We start from the raw sequence: 15100 nt of genomic DNA on the forward strand, positions 1-15100 counted from the left end.
GGGGGTCTCAAATGCCTGTCTGTACTCTCAAACCTAGTACCTGTGACACGTCCAAGAATCCCTGTGGGCCTACAGAGCACAAGAAAAGCCCTGCACTAAAGCCCTTCCCAGCTTTATGATTCTGGTTCTATCAAGTCTAGAAAGTTTTTGGGGGGTTATAAATGGCTGCTAAAAATACTGGTTTGTACATTCTTTCCCAAGTATCTTTCAACTGCGAGCCCCATTGCCATTGTCACCCAGGGTCTTTGCTACCTGACCACTAGGGGTGATTAAACGATTCCATCACCTGACCCTAAACTAGTTGACTTACTGTCCCCACCTCACCATCCAGAGCCATCCACCTATCCTCTGCCTCAGCCAAACGCAAATTCACCCTTTCCCGCCACATAACAGTTCCATGTCTTCGCACACACCATTTCCCCTGTATAGAATGTTCTTGACTCCTTGAAAAGGTCCCCACCTCAGTGAAGCCTAATGCAGTCCCCCCATCCCCACCCCTCAGAGTTCCTCACTCCTTCTGGGCTTCAACATGACACCCACCACAATGAACTGAAATGACATCTTTCACTCTCATACAGTGATGGCAAAACAACTGGTGCCACCTTCATGGAAGACAAGTTAGCAGTACTTATCAAATCTCAAACACAAAGACAACTTCACCCAGCAATATACTTTTGGTGATCTTTTCCTCCAAAGTTTAGGTGTTGAGGATCTTTGTGTCAATGCCGCTTGTAAAACAAAAGATTGGGGGCAATTTAAATTTGTATCAAGGCAGGACTGGTTAAATAAGGTACATTCACACGTGGAATACCTTCTAAACTATGAAAAACAGTGAATAAGCTCTATACATATATGTACGTGGAACCATGAAAATCACTCACCTAAAACACATTTCCGTACACTCCAAGATCCCAGTCAAACACGGCCAGGCACAGTGGCTTACACCTGTAATCCCAGCACTTTGGGAGGCCGAAGCGGGTGGATCTTTTGAGGCCAGGGGTTAGAGACCAGCCTGGCCAACATGGTGAAGCCTCATCTCTACTAAAAATACAAAAATTAGCCAGGTGCGGTGGCACGAGCCTGTAGTCCCAGGTACCTGGGAGACTGAGGCAGGAGAATGGCTTGAACCCAGGAGGTGGAGGTTGCAGTGAGCTGAGATTGCACCACTACACTCCAGCCTGGGAGACAGAACAAGACTCCGTCTCAGAAAAAAAGAAAATGTCCAACACTGAGAAGGAGATGCCTGGGGATCTCTGCTTGTCCCTGTCATCTCAAATACCACTCTTGCTGTTAAGCAAACTCCACACATTTCCTATGTACTAGACACTGTCACAAACTTATTCATTCATTGTTTAGGCTGGTTATTTTTTGGTAACACAGAAGAATGTGCACTTACCTGCAAGCTCTCCAACTTGCACTCCAAATCAAGGTAAATCCCTAGGAAGTTTCCTGTTTATTCCACCGTGGAATGTGCTGCCTGCCATTCACTGGCTTTCACACTCCAAGCCCCATACTTTCCATACTTTTCCTATCTTTGTCCCTATTTTAGGTTCCATCCTACCCTAAGGTCTATAGCCCTCTGTCCACTGACAGTAATTGTTGGTATGAACTATTTCTCCCTAGTGGCTGGTGCATGGGACATCCTGGCCAATTAAATATGCTGAATTCAAGACTGTTCCCATAGATGGATTACCAATTCTCAAAATATAGATTCAATTCAATTTTTACTTAATCTACGTCATCTTTTTTATGCATTAGAAGATAAGGAAGGACCAGGTAGTGTATGATAATTTATATAAAATATCCAAAATAAGCAAATTCATGAGATAGAAAGCAGATTTGTGGTCACCAGGGACTGGGGCGAGGGGGAAATGGGGACTGACTGCTTCATGGGGACAGGTTTCCTTGGGAGTGACGAAAAGTGTGAAACTAGAGTGGGGCCTCTTGCACAACATGGTGAATGTACTTCATGTCACTGTGGTTTGTCTCCACCTAACCTTATGTTGAAATTTGATCCCCAATGTTGAAAGTAGGGCCTAATGAGAGGTGTCTGGGTCATGGGGGTAGATCCCTGATGAACAGATTAATGCCCTCCCTGGCAGGGAGTTAGGTGGGTGGAGGGTGAGGGTAAGTAAATTTTCACTCTCCTAGTTCACAAGAGAGCTGGCTATTTAAAAGGGCCGGGCGCCTCCTCTCTGGCTCTCACTCTTCCTCTCTCACCCTGTGATCTCTGCACACTGATTCCCTTTCACCATCCAGCAGGAGTGGAAGTAGCCTGAATCCAGATGTCCAATCCTGAACCTTTCAGCCACCAAAATCATGAGCCAAATACACCTTTTCCCTTTACAAATAACCGAGCCTCAAATATTTTGCTATAGCAACGTGAAACAGACTAACACATGTAGTATTTTAAGGCCAATGCAGGTAGATCACTTCAGGTCAGGAGTTCAAGACCAGCCTGGCCAACATGGTGAAACCCTGTCCCTAATAAAAATACAAAAATCAGCCAGATGTGATGGCTCATGCCTGTAATCCCAACTACCTGGGAGGCTGAGGCAGGAGAATTGCTTGAACCCAGGAGGTGGAGGTTGTAGTGAACCAAGATCATGCCACTCTACTCCAGCCTGGGTGACAGAGAGAGAGACTCCATCTCAACAACAACAACAAAAAATGTGTATGTATTTTACTACAACTTTTTGAAAAGTAACTAAATTAAGACTGGAAAAAATAAAAATATGTTAAAACACCATTTCTAATACATTAATGTAAATGTAAGAAATACCTAAATAAAGTAAGCTTAAGGGATCTGATCTGTCTCCTATAAACAGACAAAAAATAAAATTTAACTTGTTAAGTTTCCTACACAAACACACAGAAAAAGACACTGAGGTACAATATGAGAAGCCATTATTTAATCTATTAAATTAATGACAATTTTCTTAACATTACCCAATGCTGATGAGTATATTTATCTACAGCTGGTGGGAAGAACAAACTGGCGTAATCTTGCTGGAAAACATATGATGAAAGCCTTAAAAATGTTTAAATTTGGCTGGGTGCCTATAATCCCAGCACTTTGGGAGGCCAAGGCAGGCAAATCACAAGGTCAGGAGTTCAAGACCAGCCTGGCCAACACAGTGAAACCCTGTCTCTACTAAAAATACAAAAAAAAAAAAAAAAAATTAGCAAGGCACACAAGAACACAAAACCAAACACCACATGTTCTCACTCATAGGAGGGTGTTGAACAAGGAGAACACATGGACACAGGGAGGGGAGCACTATACACGGGGGTCTGTTGCGGGGGAGTGGGGGGGACAGCGGGGGGGGGAGTTGGGGAGGGATAGCATGGGGAGAAATGCCAGATATGGGTGAGGGGGAGGGAGGCAGCAAATCACACTGCCATGAATGCACCTATGCAACAACTTTGCATGTTTTTCACATGTACCCCAAAACCTAAAATGCAATTAAAAAAAAAAAAAAAAAAATTAGCAAGGCATGATGGTGGGCACCTGTAGTCTCAGCTACTTGGGAGGCTGAGGCAGGAGAATCACTTCAACCAGGGAGACGAAGATTGCAGTGAGCCGAGATTGCACCACTGCACTCCAGCCTGGGCAACACAGTGAGACTCTTAAAAAAAAAACTGTTCAGACTAAATCTAAAACAATTCTAAAATAAAAAGTTTATTTAAAAAAAAAAAAAAAAAGAACCCTCATGTCCTTGGGCCTTTCTGGGAATCTATTCAAAGGCAATTTTCTAAAATACATAAAAAGCTTTTTGCAAAGACATGAATCACATTATTATTTACCACGGCAAAAAAACAGAACAATCTAACTGCTTAAGAATCCATGCAATGCAGTATTATAAAGCCACTGCAAGTATTTATGAAATATTTAATGATTTGAAAAGCTACTTAAGCTATAATGTTAAGTGGAAAAGGCAGAAGAAAAAAGTGCATTTACAGAGTGATCTCAACCATATTTAAAAAGTAAATAGGAAAAAAGACTAGAAGGAAGCAAATCAAAATGTTATTAGAGATTAAATACAATGGTGGTAATTTCTTATTTTCTTGGTTATCAAATATTCTAGAGTTCAAAATACTTTTTACAATCCAGATAATAACAACTAGACAAAATCAAGAGGTGGAAGAGAAGATTTTGTGTTTCTACAGTAGCATCAGTACCTATTTTAATTGCCTAGCAGTATTAAAATGAAGAAGACACAGCAACTGAGCTAAATTATTGATCACAAGGCCAGGTGCAATGGCTCACACCTGTAATACCAGCACTTTGGGAGGCCAAGGCAGGAGGATTGCTTGAGCCAAGGTTTTTGAAACCAGCCTGGACAACATAGTGAGATCCTATCCTGATATGAGAAAAAATAATAATAATTTTAAAATTAAAAAAGAAGACACAGCAACTGAGCTAAATTATTGATCACAAGGCCAGGCGCAGTGGCTCACACCTGTAATCCCAGCACTTTGGGAGGCCGAGGTGGGCGGATCATGAGGTCAGGAGTTCGACACCAGCCTGGCCAACATGGTGAAATCCCGTCTCTACTAAAAATACAAAAATCAGTCAGGTGTGGTGGCATGTGGACTGTAATCTCAACTACTCGGGAGGTTGAGGAAGAAGAATTACTTGCACCCGGGAGGCGGAGGTTTTAGGGAGTCAAGATCGCACCACTGCATTCTGGCCTAGGCGCCAGAGCAAAACTCCGTCTCAAAAAAATAAAATTGAAATTGAAAAAATAAAAAGCCTTTCCTGGAGCAACTCCCTTCACAGAAGTCACCGATGCCACCTAGTAGAAGCCTTGTTCTTTGGCTAGGCGGGGTGACACACACCTATAGGGACAGGTGGTCCCAGCTACAGGGGAAGCTGAGGCAAGAGGATCACTTGAACCCAGGAAGTTGAAGCCACAGTGACCTATGTTTGTGCCACTGCACTCCAACCTGGATGAAAGAGTGAGACCTAGTCTCAAAAAATAAAAAATAAATTTAAAAAAAGAAGCCTCCTTTCAAAGCTTTCATCTTTATCATGTGACCTATGCACACTGAACTATTTCACCCTTCCATGTGTATCTGTGGCTCCATCTGCTCAAAATACCCTTCTGCTTCCCCATCTGATGCTTCAAATTCTCTGCCTAAAGACTTCCCGTATCTTTTACCTTTTTTTTTTTTTTTTTTTTTGAGACAGAGTCTCACCCTATTGCCCAGTCTGCAGTTGAGTGACATGAACACAGCTCATTACAGCCTCAAACTCATGGGCTCAAGTGATCCTCCTGCCTCAGGCTCCGAAGTATCTAAGATCATAGCTGACTGTAACATGGAACTCCTAGGCTCAAGCAATCCTCTTGCCTTAGCCTCCCAAAGTGCTGGGATTACAGATGTAAGCCACCATACCTGGCTGCCGTATCTTCTTATATCTCCTTTGAAATCCAATATAAATCCAATATAGTCATCAATCCGTCCCTGACACAACCCTCTAACCCCCAGTTTTGCCAGGCTTTTTTTTCTTTTTTTGAAGTAAAGTCTCACTCTGTCACCCAGGCTGGAGTGCAGTGGCGTGATCTGACTCACTGCAACCTCTGCCCCCTGGGTTCAAGCAATTCTCCTGCCTCAGCCTCCCAAGTAGCTGGAATTACAGGTGTCTGCCACTGCGCCAAGCTAATTTTTGTATTTTTAGTAAAGACAGGGGTTTCACTATGTTGGCCAGGCTGGTCTCGAACTCCTGACCTCATGATCTGCCCACCTCAGCCTCCCAAAATGCTGGGATTACAGGCGTGAGCCATCGCACTCAGCCTGGCTTTTTTTTTTAAAGTCTGAGTGTGGTGGCTCATGCCTGTAATCCCCACACTGGGAGGCTGAGGAGTGTGGATCACTTGAGCTCAGGAGCCCAAGACCAGCCTGGGCAACATGGTAAAACCCCATCTCTACCAAAATTACAAAAAATTAGCTGGGTGTGGTGGCATGTACCTACAGTAAGTGGAAAAGGCAGAAGAAAAAGTGCATTTACAGTGTACTCTCAACCATATTTAAAAAGAAAATAGGAAAAAAGACTAGAAGGAAGCAAATAGAAATGTTGAATCCGATGATGGTAAATTCAGCTACTCAGCTAAGGAGGTGAGGTGGGAAGATCACTTGAGCCCCAGCAGTTAAGGCTGAGGTGAGTTGTGATAACACCACTCCATTCCAGCCTGGGCAACAGAGCCAGACCGTGTCACAAAAAAATAAAAATAAAAAGTCATACATGCACACAGTGTTCACACGTGTAATCCTAGCACTTTGGGAGGATGAGGCAGGAGGGTGACTTGGGGCTGGGAGTTCAAGACCACAGCAAGACCTCATCTCTACCAAAAATTTAAATTTTTTTTTTAAATTAGCTGGGCCTATAGTCCTAGCTACCAGGGAGGCTCAGTGGTGAGGATCACTTGAGCCCAGGAGACCCAGGTTACAGTGAGCTATGATCACATCACTGCATTCCAGCCTGGGTAACAGAGCAAGACTCCGTCTCAAAGAGAGAGAGAGAGAGAGAGAGAGAGAGAGAGAGAGAGAGATTGATTGATTTAGGCCAGTGAGGTAGTGAGGTGGCTCGGGCCTAGCACTTTGGGAGGCCAAGGCAAGATCTTCTGAGGTCAGAAGCTCAAGACCAGCTAGGCAACATAGCCAGAAACCATAAAAATTAAAAATATTAGCCAGGCGTGGTGGCAAGTACCTATGGTCCCAGCTACTCAGGAGGCTGAAGCAGGAGGATGGCTTGAGCTCAGGAGTTCCACGTTACAGTGAACTATGATCATGCCACTGTACTCCAGCCGGGAAAACAGAGAGAGACCTTGTGCTAAAAACTAAAGGTAAGTATGGTTGTACCTTTACAAGGTTCTATTTCTGCACTTCTCTCCCAACACTATAATCATTTGCTGACATGCACAGCTCATCTAGGGTTAGAAACTTCCAGAACTTTTATTCACCCCTTTCCATCATTATATTCAATAGCTGTAGATAGATAATTCTCAATTATGTTGCAAGTGATCCCCCAAAATCACCAAGAACACTTCCTCCAGTTCTTGACTTTCCATTTCAGTAAAAAATTACAGGCCAGGTGTGGTGGCTCACGCCTGTAATCCCAGCACTTTGGGAGGCTGAGGCGGGCAGATCCCAAGGTCAGGAGTTCGAGACCAACCTGGCCAACATGGTGAAACCCCATCTCTACTAAAGATACAAAAAAAAAAATCAGCCAGGAATGGTGGTGCACACCTGTAATCCCAGCTACTCGGGAAGTTGAGGCAGGAGAATCGCTTGAACTCAGTAGATGGAAGTTGCAGTTGAGCCAAGATCACACCATTGCACTCCAGCCTAGGCAACAAGACCAAAACTCCATCTCAAAATAAAAAAAAAAAAAAAAAAGAATTCTAGGCTGGACATGGTGGCTCATGCCTATAATCCCAGCACTTTGGGAGGCCGAGATGGGCGGATCACCTTAGGTCAAGAGTTCAAGACCAGCCTGGTCCACATAGCGAAACCCCGTATCTACTAAAAGAATAAAAATTAGCCAGGCATGGTGGCATGCACCTGTAATCCCAGCTACCTGGGAGGCTGACGGAGAGGTTGCAGTGAGTTGAGATCGTGCCACTGCACTCCAGCCTGGGCAGCAGGGCAAGACTCTATCTCAAAAAAAAAAAAAGAATTATAAAGCACATACATTCTGGTACACTGATTCACAAGTGTCTTTCAACTTTCTCTAAATAATCAGCAATTTTTGCAAAGGCCTAGCACTCACCCAGTTTTAAGAACTGCTTTCAGCTGGGCCCACTCACGAGCCAGCTAAGTGACTTGGTCCAGAGAACTGAAGGCAATGCAAGTTATATCTTTTTAAAATTAACAAATTACTTATCAAAGGCTTTGGCAATTACTAACAAATAGTCAAAAACACAAATGTTAAATATCAAGGGTCTACCAAGTATCCCAATAAGAGCTGTCAAATCAAAACTCTCTTTTACTTTCAATCTGTTCACTACTGAGGTGTAAACAGGGAGGTTCTCCGGGAGGTGGAGGTTGCAATGGGCTCAGATCACGCCATTGTACTCCAGTCTGGATGACAGGGATTCCATCTCAAAAAAATAAAAAATAAAAATAAAAAGGGGTGTTCTTTACTATCTCTCAAATCATTTTCTTAGATTTCTTTTTTCTTTTCAGAGATGGTTCTTGCTACGTTGATGAGGCTGGTCTTGAACTCCTGGCCTGAGCCTCCCAAGTATCTGGGATGCTTTCTCAAAAGGCTTCAAGTTTTTTCTCTTCATAAGAAGTCTCATTTACAGGCCAGGCACAGTGGCTCATGCCTGTAATACCAGCACTGTGGGAGGCAACATGGTAGCCAGGCTGGTCTTTAACTCCTGGCCTCAAGTGGGCCGAGCGTGGTGGTGTATGCCGTAATCCCAGCTATTCAGGAGGCTGAGGCACAAGAATCACTGCACTCCAGCCTGGGTGACAGAGTAAGACTCTGTCTCAAAAAAAAAAAAAAAAAAGTCTCATTTACAAATAAACCAGGATATGATTTTTCAGCACTTCTCAGTGAAGTACAGTCAGTCATGCTGTACTGGGATAAGTTCTGAGAACTACATCATTAGGCATGAGAACTACATCATCATGTGAGAACATGGAGCAAACTCACACAAACCTATATGGGAGAGCCTACAACACACGAGCTAGATGGCATAGCCTACTGCTCCTAGCCTACAAACCTGTGTAGCACGTTACTGTACTAAACACTGTAGGCAGCTGTAACACAATGATCTAAACGTAGAAAAGGTACAGTAAAAATATGGCATTAGGCCCAGCGCAATGGCTCACACCTGTAAATCCCAGCACTTTGGGAGGCAGAGTCTGAGGCAAGTGGATCACTTGAGCCTAGGAGTTCAAGACCAGCGTGGGCAATATAGTGAGATCCTGTCTCCAGAAAAACATTTTTAAAAAATTAGCTGGGCAGAGTGGCAGACACCTGTAGTCCCTGGTACTTCAGAGGCTGAGGCAGGTGGATCATTTGAGCCCAGGAGGTCCAACGTTGCAGTGAGCCATTACCGTGCCACTGTACTCAGCCTGGGCAACAGAATGAATGAGACCCTGGTCTCAAAAAATACAAAAAAACAAAACATATGGCAGTATAATCTTATGAGCTCACCATCGTATAAGCTGTCCTTCACTGACTGAAGCAGCATTATGCAGTGCATGACTGTCTGTCCAGAGAGTTCCAGAAGGAAGAACCAATCACCCCCACAGTAAAGTGGGATGAGGGCCACACTACACACTACTTCTCAAACACAACATATGTTCCTGGACCTTTCATTTTCTTGTGAAGATAGGCAAACAGTTATGATAGATGGATGAATAGATGGAATATATACTGATTTTTAAACAATAAATGTTTAAGGTACAACCCAAGATTTCCAAGAAACGTCAGGTTACAGAGAGCCTCTATGATCTACAACCCCAAGATAGGTGTGTTCTTTTTTTTTTTAAATTTATTTATTTTACTTTAGGTGCATACTGTATCTGGCATTTCTCCCCATGTTATCCCTCCCCAAAGGGCTAATATCCACAATCTACAAGGTGTGTTCTTTTAACCGAGTATGGACTCTCCGCCACGAGGAGAATTTCAGCGGAAAATTAGAGAAACCCTAAGTGTGACTGCAGAATCTTCTATGTAGCTACTTCATAATAGCCTTAAACATTCCAAATTCACACTCTAGTTCATAAACCTAACAAGGAGAACCAACACAACTACCAGGAAATCATTTCGTCAAGGAAGCACCCGCAACTGTCTGGCAATGGAATTGCTTGCCTACAATTAAGCCTGTACTTCTAAATGGTTCTTACATTATGTTATGACAAATAAACATGAAGCCAAGTATGGGAATATCCATCTTTCTTTATTTCTTTTTTATTTTTGAGATGGTCTTGCTCTGCCACCCAGGTTGGAGATTACAATTCACGACAGCCTCGACCCCCTAGGCTCAAGCAATCCTCCCACCCCAGCCTCCTGAGTAGCTGGGACTACAGGCATGAGCCACTATGCCCAGCTAAATTTTTTTTATTTTTTGTACAGACGGGGTCTCACCACGTTGCCCAGGCTGGTCTCAAATTCCTAAGCTCAAGCAATCCTCCCACCTCAGCCTCTGCAAGTACTGAGAGTACAGGCCTGAGCCACCAGGCCTGGCCTGAATATACATCTTAATTACATGGATCATCAAACAAAAGGTAAATGTGTGATGGCTTAGAAAACTATCATATTACATAGTCCCATCACCAAGACTATCATTTTATTCAAACCCACAGTATTAGTACACTTGAAATGTTAGTGCTCTTATTCTGACTAAAACTGGCTACATGAGATTCATCCTGCAACTGCTCAACCAAACGTGAAAGCTATTCCAAACTTGATCAACTTCATCAACATTCTAAAATTATTTTGCCAAATTACTTAAAAAAAAAGAAAAAAAGAAAGAAACTGTTGACTGACCCAACAGAAAAATGCACAAGGATCAGTAGACCAAGAATGGCCAGCTGACACAGGAAAAGAGTATATATGGCAATAAATTATCACAAGATGTTCCACTTCACTCATAACTGAAGTACTACACATGTAATTCTTTTTTTTTTTAATTGAGGCAGAGTCTTGCTCTGTTGCCAGGCTGGAGTGCGATGGTGCAATCTCGGCTCACTGCAACCTCTGCCTCCTGGGATCAAGTGATTCTCTTGCCTCAGCCTCCCAAGTAGCTGGAACTACAGGTGCATGCAACCATGCCCAGCTAATTTTTGTATCTTTAGTAGAGATGGGGTTTCACCATGTTGGCTAGGATGGTCTCAATCTCTTGACCTCGTGATCCGCCTGCCTCAGCCTTCTAAAGTGCTGGGATTACAGGTGTGAGCCCTGCACCCGGCCCACATGTAATTCTTGAGGTGCCGTTTTCACCTTTCACATTGCAGAGAGCAGCTATCGTGCCACTGCACTCTAACCTAAATAAGGCTAACCAAGCTTTTCAACACAACATCATTCAATGGCAGAAAACAATGAAGAAATGTCTACTGAGGTCTTAGGAACTAAGAATGTATGAAACATAAATATTATACCCAGCCAGGTTACCATTTACGGAAAAGGATACCACACAGACATTTTTAAACATGCAATTATTCAGGGAATACAGCAATCATAAACTCTTTTGTTAAAATATTTACCAGCTAATCAATGTTAAATGGATTAAAAGGATCAACAGAATACTCAATCCCAGATAGAACAACAGTGTCTATAAAATCAGAGTGAAAGAGAGTACAACCCAAGAATGTTATACCTTGCCAAGACGTTCTTCAAAATACAAAGGCACAGGCTGGCCAACATGGCGAAACCCCATCTCTACTATAAATACAAAAATTAGCCAGGCATGGTGGCGCACGCCTGTAATCCCAGCTACCTAAGAAGCTGAGGCACAAGAATCACTTGAACCTGGGAGGCCAACTTTGCAATGAGCCGAGATGATGCCACTGCACTCCAACCTGGGTGACAGAGAGAGACTATCTCAAAAAAATAGAAAGGCAGACAGACATTCTGACTTCACCAAGTAAGCTACTCTCTTTAAAAATGTACAATCAGCTCTCTGCTCCTCCTGTTCGACAGACAGCCGTCTCTTGCCTCTCATCGCCAGCCACATCCCTGAGACGCCATGGGGAAGGTGAAGGTCAGAGTCAACGGATTTGGTCGTATTGGGCGCCTGGTCACCAGGGCTGCTTTTAACTCTGGTAAAGTGGATATTGTCGCCATCAATGATCCCTTCATTGACCTCAACTACATGGTCGACATGTTCCAGTATGATTCCACCCATGGCAAATTCCATGGCACTGTCAAGGCTGAGAACGGGAAGTTTGTCATTAATGGAAATCCCATCACCATCTTCCAGGAGCGAGATCCCTCCAAAATCAAGTGGGGTGATGCTGGCGCTGAGTACATGGTGGAGTCCACTGGCGTCTTCACCACCATGGAGAAGGCTGGGGCTCACTTGCAGGGGGGAGCCAAAAGGGTCATCATCTCTGCCCCCTCTGCTGATGCCCCCAAGTTCGTGATGGGCGTGAACCATGAGAAGTATGACAACAGCCTCAAGATCGTCAGCAATGCCTCCTGCACCACCAACTGCTTAGCGCCCCAGCCAAGGTCATCCATGACAACTTTGGTATCGTGGAAGGACTCATGACCACCGTCCACGCCATCACTGCCACCCAGAAGAAGTGGATGGCCCCTCTGGGAAACTGTGGCGTGATGGTCGTGGGGCTCTCCAGAACATCATCCCTGCCTCTACTGGCGCTGCCAAGGCCGTGGGCAAGGTCATCCCTGAGCTGAACGGGAAGCTCACTGGCATGGCCTTCCGTGTCCCCACTACCAACGTGTCAGTGGTGGACTTGACCTGCCGTCTGGAAAAACCTGCCAAATATGATGACATCAAGAAGGTGGTGAAGCAGGCATCAGAGGGCCCCCTCAAGGGCATCCTGGGCTACACTGAGCACCAGGTGGTGTCCTCTGACTTCAACAGCGACACCCATTCTTCCACCTTCGATGCTGGGGCTGGCATTGCCCTCAACGACCACTTCGTCAAGCTCATTTCCTGGTATGACAATGAATTTGGCTACAGCAACAGGGTGGTGGACCTCATGTCCCACATGGCCTCCAAGGAGTAAGACCCCTGGACCACCAGGCCCAGCGAGAGCACAAGAGGAAGAGAGGCCCTCACTGCTGGGGAGTCCCTGCCACACTGAGTCCCCCACCACACTGAATTGCTCCTCCTCACAGTTTCCATGCAGACCCCTTGAAGACGGAGGGGCCTAGGGAGCCCCACCTTGTCGTGTACCATCAATAAAGTCCTCTGTGCTCAGCCAAAAAAAAAAAAAAGTACAATCAAATCCAACCAACAGAAAGACGAATCAAAGAATATGGAAGTCGAAAGAATCAAAGGAGAACAATAAATCCTTTAAAATATAAAATACTAAATACTGCAGAAATTATGGTTATAAAACAAACCATAAATGCTCTAGGCCACAAACAAGTGAAATAATCATCAGTGAGGAAATGGAGGAAGGGGAAAGAATTCTTATTTTTCCTTTTATGAAGTTTATTGACATTGCCTAAAACTTAAATATGCAATATATTTGGTTCAATTCATTCACTTCAGAAAAAAAAAAAAAATATATATATATATATATATATGCAATATACACATATATTTATTTATAAAATGATGCAGCCAGGCATTGGCTCACACCTGTAATCACAACAGCTTAGGAGGCAGAGGCCGGAGAATGGCTTGAGCCTAGGAGTCTGAGACCAGCCTAGGCAAAAGGTGAGACTTCCATCTCTACAAAAAAATTAAAATATTAGCTGAGTGTGGTGGTGTGTGCCTGTAGTCCAGCTACTCGGGAGACTGAGGTGGGAGAACTGCCTGAGCTGGAGAGATCGAGACTGCAGTAAGGCAAAACTGTGCCACTGTACTCCAGCCTAGACAACAGAGTAAGACCTTGTCTTTAAAAAAAAAAGAGAGAGAGAGAGAGAGGTTGGGCGCAGTGGCTCATGTCTGTAATCCCAGCACTTTGGGAGGCTGAAGCAGGTCAATCACGAGTTTGAGACCAGCATGGCCAACATAGTGAAACCCATCTCTACTAAAAATACAAAAATAAATAAATAAATAAATAAGCCAGGCGTGATGGCAGATGCCTATAATCCCAGCTATTTGGGAGGCTGAGGCAAGGAGAATCGCTTGAACCCAGGAGGTAGAAGTTGCAATGAGCCAAGATGGTGCCAGTGCACTCCAGACTGGGCGACAGTGTGAGACTCCATCTCAAAAAAAAAAAAAAAAGAGAGAGAGAGGAGATGCCATCTTCTTAATGTTTTCCACAATCTTTTTCCTTAGTCTACACAGATTTACAAGGACCTAATAATTATGGAAGCATAATGAAATTTCACAATTCCTCTCATTTTCATTTATTTTTCTGCCACTATATTCAAGTGAGATAGATGGGCCTCATGGGCACTGTGCTTAGCGAAAAATGTCAATCTCAGGTGGTTACATGCTACACATTACATTTATACAACATTCTCAAAATGACAAAACTATAAAGATGGAGAGCAGATTAGTAGTTGCTAGGGAAGGATGTCTACAAATACAAAGAGGTGGTAGCATGAGGGAGTTCTTTTGTGACAACAGGACAGTTCCATGTGGTATTTTCATAACTCAACTCAGTATAATAAGCTGCATAAAACTTTACATACACAAAGGAATGTAGGTTTAAAATGGTGAAAACTCAGTGAGGTCTGCAGTCCAGTCAATAATTGACACGTGTCTATGTCTATTTCCTGGTTTTGATATTGCACACGGCTATACAAGATTCCCAAAGAATGTGGGTAAAGGCTGCATGGGTGAAGGATGCATGGGACTCTGTACTAATTTTGCAGCTTCCTGTAAGTATATAATTATTTAAAACTAGCATGATCCAGGGCCTTGGGAAGTCGAGGCAGATGGATCAGCTGAGATCAGGAGTTCGAGACCAGCCTGGCCAACATGGTGAAACTCCATCTCTATGAAAAATACAAAATAATTAGCCAGGCGTGGTGGCAGGCACCTATAATCCCAGCTATTAGGGAGGCTGAGGCAGGAGAATCACTTGAACCTGGGACGCAGAGGTTGCAGTGAGCAGAGATCACGCCATTGCACTCCAGCCTGGGCGACAAGAACGAAACTCCATCTTAAAATGAATCAAACAATCAATCTAGCATGACCCAAAAAATTGGCATGATCACTTTTTTAATAAAAGTACTGATTTTAGGTACCCATTCCCTCTATGGATGGACACAAAGATATATGGAATGTTTATATAAAGTTAATCAGTTAAGAATAGTAAAATTTGGAGTGATTTCTTTGTCATGTTCTTTGTACCTTGTAATATTTCTTACTTTTTTTTAATGAGCACATGTCACTTTTATAAAAATTATCCAGTCGTTACTCTAAAATAAAGAACTCCCAGAGACAGGCACAGTGGTTCACTCCTGAAATCTCAACACTTTGGGAGGCCA

General features: G+C 43.6%; 1 protein-coding gene and 1 pseudogene across 2 annotated transcripts in view; one reads left to right on the top strand and one right to left on the bottom strand.

The window, feature by feature from the left end:
* XPO6 (exportin 6) overlaps positions 1 to 15100 on the bottom strand; it is a 123848-nt gene that overhangs the window by 93670 nt on the left and 15078 nt on the right. The window lies entirely within an intron of this gene.
* On the top strand, positions 11709 to 12746 carry LOC135269045 (glyceraldehyde-3-phosphate dehydrogenase-like; annotated as a pseudogene).

Source organism: Aotus nancymaae, unplaced genomic scaffold (genome assembly GCF_030222135.1).
Source record: "Aotus nancymaae isolate 86718 unplaced genomic scaffold, 86718_ANA_hifiasm-v0.15.2.pri h1tg000049l, whole genome shotgun sequence".
NCBI lineage: Eukaryota > Metazoa > Chordata > Mammalia > Primates > Aotidae > Aotus > Aotus nancymaae.